The sequence below is a fragment of the Ovis canadensis genome, chromosome 2, assembly GCF_042477335.2.
Source record: "Ovis canadensis isolate MfBH-ARS-UI-01 breed Bighorn chromosome 2, ARS-UI_OviCan_v2, whole genome shotgun sequence".
In the NCBI taxonomy this organism is placed as follows: Eukaryota; Metazoa; Chordata; class Mammalia; order Artiodactyla; family Bovidae; genus Ovis; species Ovis canadensis.
The window spans coordinates 122292025-122302183 of NC_091246.1; the positions used below are offsets into that span (position 1 = coordinate 122292025).

The 10159-nt window shown below is 40.4% G+C and overlaps 1 non-coding gene across 1 annotated transcript; it reads left to right on the forward strand.

Annotated features, from left to right (window-relative positions):
- Positions 1-9595: 9595 nt before the first annotated feature.
- LOC138434946 (U2 spliceosomal RNA) lies at positions 9596-9795 on the forward strand. Its single transcript, XR_011254997.1, has one exon. It is a non-coding gene; the product is annotated as a U2 spliceosomal RNA (small nuclear RNA).
- Positions 9796-10159: the final 364 nt, after the last annotated feature.

Sequence of the window (10159 nt, forward strand, 5' to 3'; positions counted from 1 at the left end):
TGTTTTCCAGGTATAAGGAAAACCTTCCCTTCAAACTAATTAAGACATACAGTAATTTGGTAAGTTATACCTTTGAAAACAGAATTGAAACATTCACCTTTTCTCTCTATCTGATCCCTCCAGAAATTGGAGACTCTTAGGTTTCCAGCAGCTTTCCCAGATAAACTACATCACTAACAGGTACAGAAAGCTTAAAGCATTTTGAGGACCTTGAAAATGGAGGAATTCACTTACATCTGTTAGGCAAAATCTGTGATAAATCCTGGCATGACTTTCTGTGCCCTGAGAGTTTTTTTTCAAGTTCAGTGTGAGACTCCTTATAAAAGTTCCATCAAAGCAAAAAAGGACTATATGATCAATTATAGTTACATAAATCATCAAGTCAAGTTTATTGAGACCAGACTTATTTTGCAAACAAATTAGACTTAATTTGGTTATATTTGGTAGAAAATGAGGGTAATTTTAGAGAAAGTAAATATTATGTTTCAGTGAATATTAAATCCCAGTTTTGTTAATAGAGATCTGTATTTAATAAGACTCAATTCCTGTACAGTTCCTTTTTGTTCCATTATGTTAATGTAAAGTTTAATTGAATTATTAAAAAGACACTCTGTTTGTTTCTGAAGCATATCTTAGTAATGTATCTTTGGATGAAGATCAGATGCCCCACGACCTGAGACAAGAGACTGTCTCCAACCTAAGGATCCTTATCAGGTACTCTTAACTACTTCATGCACAGAGAAACTGAAGGAATTGATTCTTGGATTAACTCTCACTTACAAAGGGTCCTTACACTGGACTGGCTGATAGAGACAATGGCTGACCTCAAAACCACTTTATTTTTATTTATTTATTTATTTATTTTAACTGGAGGCTAATTATTTTACAATATTATAGTGGGTTTTGCCATACATTGACATGAATCAGCCATGGCTGTACATATTCAAAATGACTTTAAAACAATGCTCAAACAGCCGAGGAGCTGCACTAGAGTAGGATGAGAAGAAGAGGAAATCAGAAATAGACAACTAGTCCAAGATCCTGGACCTGACTCGTGTGATCTTTATAATGTTTTCTTGAGTTCTTGGACCTTTGCATATGAACCAAATGTTTTCCTATTATGGAACAATCCTATGCTGATTTTAAAAATCAAATCAATCCAATTGTTGGGTTTCCCACCAATTACCTTTGTCTAGTACTCTGAGGATGCCTTGGTGGATTTCTCCCCTCCAAAGCTCTGATTGGATAGCCCTCAGGAAATCATATTAGAAGAAAGAAAATTTAGTCCTGTTAAGGCTACTTTTGATATTACCAGATAGGAATCCCCTCACCTAGTCAATTAATATTACCTTCTCTGACCCTGGCCATAAAAAATGAATTTTAATCTAAAGTTACTCAAGCCCAATCAGAGAAACAAGAAAAATTTCAGCCAAGAAATAAAACGTCTCACAATTACAAGATGGATATGTGGTTAATACCAGACTATGGTCATTTAAGTTTAAAGCTCCTCTATGTTGGAAACAATCAAGTCATATTAAGGATGATCAGGCTAGTAACATTAGGAAACTAGGCTGAGTGCCTTATGAATGATACCTACACATTACTACCATTAGTGACTGGTATGGAACTGACTAGGTCAGATGACCAGAGATTCACTGCGTTGCACCTAATGGAACTCATGGAATTCGCGGTACTTAGTTTTATGGCCTTAGCTTCCACCAGGATGGGTAAGAAGATGTCTCCTGCGATTCCGTTGGATTCAAGGTCACATAAGTAACAATCTAGAGATGACCCTGGCCAATCTACCATTGGTACAAATCCAGTGGGTCAATAGATTTGCATTTCACTTGTATGACCATTTAGCAGCTATTTTTGCACCTTCAATAGGTTTGGAGAATGTAATCACCCATATTGAAGCCTTAACAAAATTTACTCAATGGGCTTAAATGATAATAACCAACTATTAGCCAATTGAATTCTGAGATTTCTATGATGAGAAAGCAGTGCTACAAAACCACATGGCCCTTGACATTCTTACAGCCTCTTATCTCATTACTTCAAACTGAATGCTGTGCCTGATGAATCCTCTAATATAAGGCACTTAATGAGCCATATCAGATCAGAAGAAAAACCAGATTTCTTCCTTAAATGACCCACTCCCTAGTCTTGATGATCTCTTCAGAACCTGGTTTGGCATGGGAAATGCTTGGCTTAAATATTTACTTATAACTCTATTAATGTTATTAGCTATACTATTTTTTTGTCTGTATTACAAGATTATTGTTTCTTGTGTTACCAAATGTATGACTGAGCCTCACGCAAAAATAATAATGACTCAGCAACTTGAAGCAGTTGATCAAATATATGGTTCTGTATGAGATCAATGATTGTAGTAGTGTAACTACAGATATGGAAAGAAGCAAGAGGGAATTTTCCTTGACCATAATAGACTAATAAGACAGGTGGTCCAGAGTAACCTTTAGTTACTGTTGATAAGACCTAGTCCAGGAATAGCACATTGAGTGGCCTATCAGCAAAATCTCTGCCAGATCTAGGAATGAGCCTTCCTAGCACCATGGGACAAAATGGTCATGAAATGCCTCCCAAAGCATGGTCAAATTTATGATCATGAGGGGGCCCTGTCAACTACAAATTAGCACTTGACACTGGTACTTGCTACCTCTTAAGGATTAAATTGTGTGCTGCTGCACAGCTGATTTTCAACACCACCTGAAAGGAGTTCAGAGTGGAGAGCAGAAATGAAGCAGAAACTCTGTGCTCTGGGGAAAACTGGTCTTTAGATTGATATTTTCAGGAGCCAAATTTATGGGCCCAATTCTTGTATTTCCTCTTATCTAGAAATGCTTGGCACCCCACTCCAGTACTCTTGCCTGGAAAATCCCATGGACAGAGGAGCCTGGTAGGCTGCAGTCCATGGGGTCGCAAAGAGTCGGACACGACTGAGCGACTTCACTTTCACTTTTCACTTTCATGCATTGGAGAAGGAAATGGCAACCCACTCCAGCGCTCTTGCCTGGTGGGCTGCCGTCTATGGGGTCGCACAGAGTTGGACACGACTGAAGCAACTTAGCAGCAGCAGCAGCAGAAATGCTCTAAAATTCTTCATGGTGAGGTTTGCTCCTTGCGAGTAGCAGTAATCTTCACAAGATTAGCAGAAATCTTCTGAAAAAGCATGTGCTTGATTGCATGTACTCCCCCTTCAGCAAAGTCACATATACACTGACCTTCCACCCTACATCTTTGGAGCAGTTTCTCAGAGCTATCTGTAATACTCTCTGCCAGGCTACAGTTCTCATTTTGCCCCAAATAAAACTTGACTTGTGACTCTCATCTTGTGCATTTTTTTTAAGTCGACAACAGTATCCTTTCAGAGTCCTTTTTATTTCTGTAATGTTGATAATAAAGTTACTCTTTCATTTCTGATTTTATTAATTGTCTTCTCTTTTTGCCTAGATTTTAATCAAGCTAAAGGATTGCTGATTTTGTTGACCTTTTCAAAGAATCAGCTTTTGGTTTAATTGAACTTCTCTGTTGTTTTTCTAGTCTCTGTTTCATTAATTTTCACTCTAATCCTTATTATTTCTTTTCTTGCTTGCCTTACATTTAGATTGCTGTTCTTTATTAGTGTCTTAATGTGAAAGTTTAGGTTGTAGATTTGAGTTCTTTCTTTTTTCTTAATTAGGCATTTACAGCTATAAATTTCCCTCTAAATGTAGCTTTTGCTGCATTGCATGGATTTTTAATATGTTGTATCTTCATTTTCATTCGTTTCAAAATACTTTCTTATTTTTCTTTTGAATTTTTCTTGGCCCATTGGCTATTTAGAAGTATGTTGTTAGTTTCTCAGTTTCTTTCCTGAGATTGATTTCTAATTTTCTTCCAATGTAATTGGAGACTGCACTTTATATTATTTCTGTTCTTTTAAATGTATTGTAGTTTGTTTTATGGGCTATGATCTACCCCGGAGAATGTTCTATATGTCCTTGAAAAGAATATGTGTTATTTTTGTTGGGTGGAGCATTCCATAGATGTCTGTTAGGTCTATTGGGTTTACAGTGTTGTTAAAGTCTTCCCTTTCTTTGTTAACTTTTTAAAAAATTCCCTCCAGCTTTACTGAGATATAAGTGACACAGAGTACACCGTGTATACAGAGTATAAGTGTGTAGCACACAGCACAGTGACTTGACCTATACACATCACCTAATGATCACCACAGCAAGTTTAGTTAACATCCATCATCTCACAGAGACACAAATAGTTTTTTCCTTGTGATGAGAACTCATAGGATTTACCCTCTTTACTTTCATAGATACTATACAACAGTGTTAACTATAGCCATCAAGTTATACATTAGAGCCCTAGTGTTCATTTATTTTATAAATGGAAGTGTGTGCCTTTGACCACCTTCCTCAAATTCCCCTTTTCTCCAACTCCACACCTTTGATAACCACAAATCTGACATCTTTTTCTATGAGTTTTGTGTTGTTGTTTAGATTCCACATATAGGTGAGGTCATTTAGTCTTTGTCTTTCTCTGTTTATTTCTTTCACTTAAAAAGTCATAGTTACCTTGAAGCTCCATCCATATTGTCTCAAATGGCAATATTTCCTAATTTTGACTGAATAATATTTCATTGTATATATAGCACAATTTCTTTATCTACTTATCCATTGATGGACACTTAGATTGTTTCCACATCTTGACTATAGTAAATATGCTGCTATGAACTGGGGGGTGCAGAATTTTCCACATAGGGTTTTGCTTTCTTTGAATTTATTCCAGAAGTAGAATCCCCATATCACATGATAGTTCTATTTTCATTATTTGAGAACGTTCCATACTGTTTTGTATGGTGGTTTCACCAATTTACATTTCCAGCAAGAGTACACAAAAGTTTCCTTTTCTCCACATTTATTATTTTTTGCCTTTTTGATGCTGATCATTCTAACAGGCATGAGGTAATCTCATTATGGCTTTGATTTACATTTCCCTAGTGATTTGTGATGCTGAGCATCTTTTCACATATCTGTTGTCATTAATCTCATGTCTACTTCCTCCATTATTGAAAGTGGATTATTGAAATCCCCAGCTATTATGTTTAATTCTTCTCTTCATTTCAGTCAGTTTTGCTTTCTGTATTTTGGTCCTCTGTTATTAGGTGAATATATGCTTATAATTGTGACTTCCCTGGTGGCTCAGACGGTAAAAGCGTCTTTGTACAATGCAGGAGACCTGGGTTCGATCCCTGAGTTGGGAAGATCCCCTGGAGAAGGAAATGGCAACCCACTCCAGTACTCTTGCCTGGAGAATCTCAGGGATGGGGGAGCCAGGTAGGCTACAGTCCATGGGGTTACGAAGAGTCTGACACGACTGAGGAACTTCACTGCACTACACTATGCTTATAATTAGTATCTATTTTCCCAGAGGATTGACTCTTTTATCACTATAAAATGTCCCTCTTTATCTCTAATAGTTCTTCTGTGTTAAAGTCTATTTTATCTGTTTTCAGTATAGCCACTTCAGCTTTCTTCACTTCTTACAAGAAATAAATCTCTTTCCATCCTTCAATTTTCATTCTACCTGTGTCTTTAAATCTAAAGAGTGTTTCTTCTGTGCTGTGCTTAGTTGCTCAGTCGTGTCCAACTCTTTGCGGCCTCATGGACTGTAACCTGCCAGGCTCCTCTGTCCATGGGGATTCTCCAGGCAAGAATACTGAAGTGGGTTTCCATGCCCTCCTCCAGGGAATCTTCCCAACCCAGGGATCAAACCCAGGTCTCCCATATTGTAGGAGGATTCTTTACCATTTGAGCCACCAGGGAAGCCCAAGAATACTGGAGTGGGTAGCCTTTCCCTTCTCCAGGGGATCTTCCCAACCCAGGAACTGAACTGGGGTCTCCTGCATTGCAGGTGGATTTTTTACCAGCTGAGCTACCAAAGAAGCCCAGAGCTACCATGTGCTGTGCTGTGCTTAGGCGCTCAGGCCTGTTCAACTCTTTACAACCCCATGGACTACAGCCTGTCAGGCTCCTCCGTCCACAGCGATTCTCCAGGCAAGAATACTGGAGTGAGTTGCCATGCCCCCTTCCAGGGGATCTTCCCAACCCAGGGATGGAACCCAGGTCTTCCACACTGCAGGTGGATTCTTTACCGCCTGCGTCATCAGGGGAGCCCTTGAATACTGGAGTGGGAGGCCTATCCCTTCTCCTGGGGATCTTCTCGACCCAGAAGTCCTGCATTGCAGGTGGATTCTTTACCAGCTGAGCTATAAGGGCAGTTCCTTTATTCATCTGCCTAATTATTAGATTGCTTGCATCATTCACATTTACTATTTGGATTAATTAATAATTAATGTTTGGATTATTTATGTATTTCAGTTGACGTCTGCCATTTCACTTTTGTTTTCTGTATGTATCGTGTGTTGGTTTTTTTTTTCTTTTCTGGTTGTTGTTCCTCTATTTCCCTTCTACTGCTTTCTTTGTATTAAAGGAGTATTTTCTGATTAGCGTTTCAATTTCTTTGATAATTTTTTCAGTATATCTTTAAGGATTTTTTCCCTTTGGTTTTTTAGTGATGGCTCTAGGATTTACCATGCACATCCTAACATCAGAATCAACTTCAGATTTACACTGGTCTAATTCCAGTAATATGTAAAAATGATACACTACGGTTCTAGTCTCTCTTCCTCTTTTGTGTGCTACTATTGTCACATATATATTAATGTTATACACCAACAATACACTACTATAATTATTACTTTCCTATCTGTAGTTATTTCCTTAGCAGCTTGCCACCACCCACCTTTTCTTGTAGCTATTGGCAATATATATTTTTCAATGTGTTACACACTCTACAAAACATTAGAAACATATGATTTTATACAATTGCTTTTTAAATCAGCTAAGAAAGGAAAAGAGAAAAATATGTCTTTATACTGTCTTTTATAATTATATAAAACTATATATATAGTTCTTCCTCTGGAGAAGGAAATGGCACCCCACTCCAGTACCCTTGCCTGGAAAATCCCATGGACGGAGGAGAGTGGTAGGCTACAGTCCACGGGGTCGCAGAGTCGGACACGACTGAGTGACTTCACTTCACTATTGCATACCTTTCCTTTTCCCTCTGACTGCCCTCCCTTGGTCTCTCAACAGGCAGCTTCAGACCTCCTTGTGACATTTAGGACACAGAATATCCAGGTGCCTCCCCCAGCAGCTGTGGAAGCTACGCTGGAGGGTTAGCCATACCAGAGCAGGAGAAACAGAGAAGCAAGCCGTGCTGAACTCTCTGTGTCTGGGGCCTGCCTCCAGGGACTCAGAGAAAAACCATCCCCATAGTTGAGCTTCTAGTGTGTATCGGGACCAGACAGAACGTGTTACTTACAAGATCATTAGCCTCACCACAGCCTAGCCAGAAAAGTGTCCTCATTCCCATTTTGCAGATGAGAAAAGTTAAATGACTTGCTTACAGTCAACAACGGAGACAAGATTTTAAACACTTTTATCAGGTTGCAGTGCTAGAGTCAAATAAGCTTCCAAGGATGCGGGGGCGGGGTGGGGGTGTGAAATGCATATTTGATCCACATACAGGTACAATTCTTGAATCTTTATTCAAAGGATGTCTGCAGGAGGTACCTTGGTAAATTTACCTGATTTTACATTGTTTCTCTGATAGAATACAATGATGGGAGGGGAGGTTGTGTGTTGCTGTTTTAAAATTATTTCCCTTTACCTTCCCTTTACCTTTTAAATTATTTCCCTTTACCTTTCAATAATGAAACTCTTTTCTAACGAGGAAAAAATTGAAACACATCCATATTCTATCAAGCTGGACAGCATTACCTCAGAATACAAATTGTTCTGTTACTTTTCAGTAATTTTTAAAGAACTCTTTCTTATTATAAAAATAATACAAGCATCAAAATAGAAGTAATATATACTACTTTAGAGGAAGTTTGAAACTGCAGAACAATATAAAAAGGAAAAATATAAATCACACAAAATTCCTTTATTAAAAAAAATCACTATTAGTATTCTGGTGCATTGTCTTGCTTTTCTCCAGTTTTCTGTGTATCAGATGTACACATGAGCATGATTACAGGGCCCTTCAGGCACTGGGAAAATAAGCCAGTGACAGGAGAGGAAGAGGGAGCAGGGCAAGACATGGTTCCTACCCTGAAAGAAATTGATGGCCAAGCTAATGGCCCCAAAGGAATGGACTTAAATGAGATTAGGAGAGACACAGTCAGCAAAGTTACAATTCAAAAGCAAAGGGGAAAAGTAAACTCAGAAGGAAAGATAAAATGTCCTAGTCCATCATTAGCTCCAACGTGGGGCCTCTCAGGCACACGGGTGCAGGTTCTAAGGCAGTCTGCTCTGAGCTGGGCTCAGGTTTTTCGGCATCAACTATGCCAGGAGGGGTTTAGAGTGGTGACTGGCAGGAAGGACTGCAGAGGAGTGGACCGGTGTGAGCAGCCCTGTGGACACCCTGTCATCTAGTTCTTGCAGCCTCCAGAGAACACTGAGCTGTTGGGACTCACCCAAGTCACCAGCTGGCCTGCCAGTGCCAGCACTCTGAGAACCCCCACTGTGAGCCGTGGAGGTGGTGCTTTTTCTGATTCTGGGCTCAGACCCTTTGGTGCTTAGCAGCTGACTGCCTGATGCAAGAAACCTCTGAGGCACTGAGCCCAGGACAGCCCATTAGCTGGACCCAGACCTGGCCAGGGAAGGACAGAGTCCACCCCCCAGGGACATGGGGATCCCAGTTCCACCTCGGGGGACCCTTTTTCAGATCCACACAAGGAAGGCTAAGTATTCTCATAATGGCAGGCATGGACGTGCTAAATTGCTTCAGTCATGTCCAACTCTTTGCAACCCTATGGACTGTAGCCTGCCAGGCTCCTCTGTCCTTGGGATTCTCCAGGCAAGAATACTGGAGTGGATTGCCATGCCCTTCTCCAGGGGATCTTCCCACCCCAGGGATTGAATCCGTGTCTCTTTTGGCTCTTGCATTGGCAGACAGGTTCTTTACCCCTAGCGCCAACTGGGAAGCCCTAGGCATGGACACAGCGCACAAAACTGTAGCTTGCCTTCTTTGCCTGACAAGACAAATGTGAGAACAAAGCAGCCCAGGCCTTGGTTTAGGGGTGGGTCTTAAACATCAGACCCACTGTCTCAAAGCTGATATTCATTCTCCCTGCTCTTGGGGACAGGACTGGAGACAATGGGGAATGAGTAGGGAAGGTAGGTGTATGTACGTGTGTGTGTGTGTGTGTGTGTGTCCACTGACATTATAAACTGTACTTCAGATGGGAAGAAGTGGGGGTGGGGCAAAGCTGAGTCCCACTGGTTGGTGGTGTTGATATTTTCTAGAAGTTCAGCCCCTGTTTCTTCATCTGCAACCCTCATGGGCTTTAATGAACACACAGGTGGGAATGAAAGCAATTTTTATGGACGTTTGCTAATTATTCTCCTTGATGGCAGGGGGCATGTTTTTATGCCTTTTTAAGTCTCCAGAATTTAGAAGACTGCCTAACATGGGGAAGTCTTTATATAACTTTATTTTTTAAGTGATTAGGATTGCTTCTCTGCCTTTTGGCTCAGATTAGTGTAGGATCTGTTCTTAACAGCTTAAAATGGTGATGATGATGGTGTCATTTTAATACAGTTGTGCCCAAACATTTTACCAAAGATTATTATATAAAGATTCATGTTCAAACTGTTATAACAGTGTGTCGTGTATTTTGGAGAAGGCGATGGCACCCACTCCAGTACTCTTGCCTGGAAAATCCCATGGACGGAGGAGCCTGGTGGGCTGCAGTCCATGGGGTAGCAAAGAGTCGGACACGACTGAGCGACTCCACTTTCAGTTTTCCCTTTTATACATTGGAGATGGAAATGGCAACCCACTCCAGTGTTCTTGCCTGGAGAATCCCAGGGATGGGAGAGCCTGGGGGGTTGCCATCTCTGGAGTCACACAGAGTTAGACACGACTGAAGCGACTTAGCAGCAGCAGCAGCAGTCATGTATTTTAAAGAAATATTATGTGGAGCCCAATGTTTGACAGAATCTACAGAAGCAAGAGTAGCCCTCGTTCAAGAGAAGGGTACAAAGTCCACTCTATGCCTCTTGTCCGATGGCGG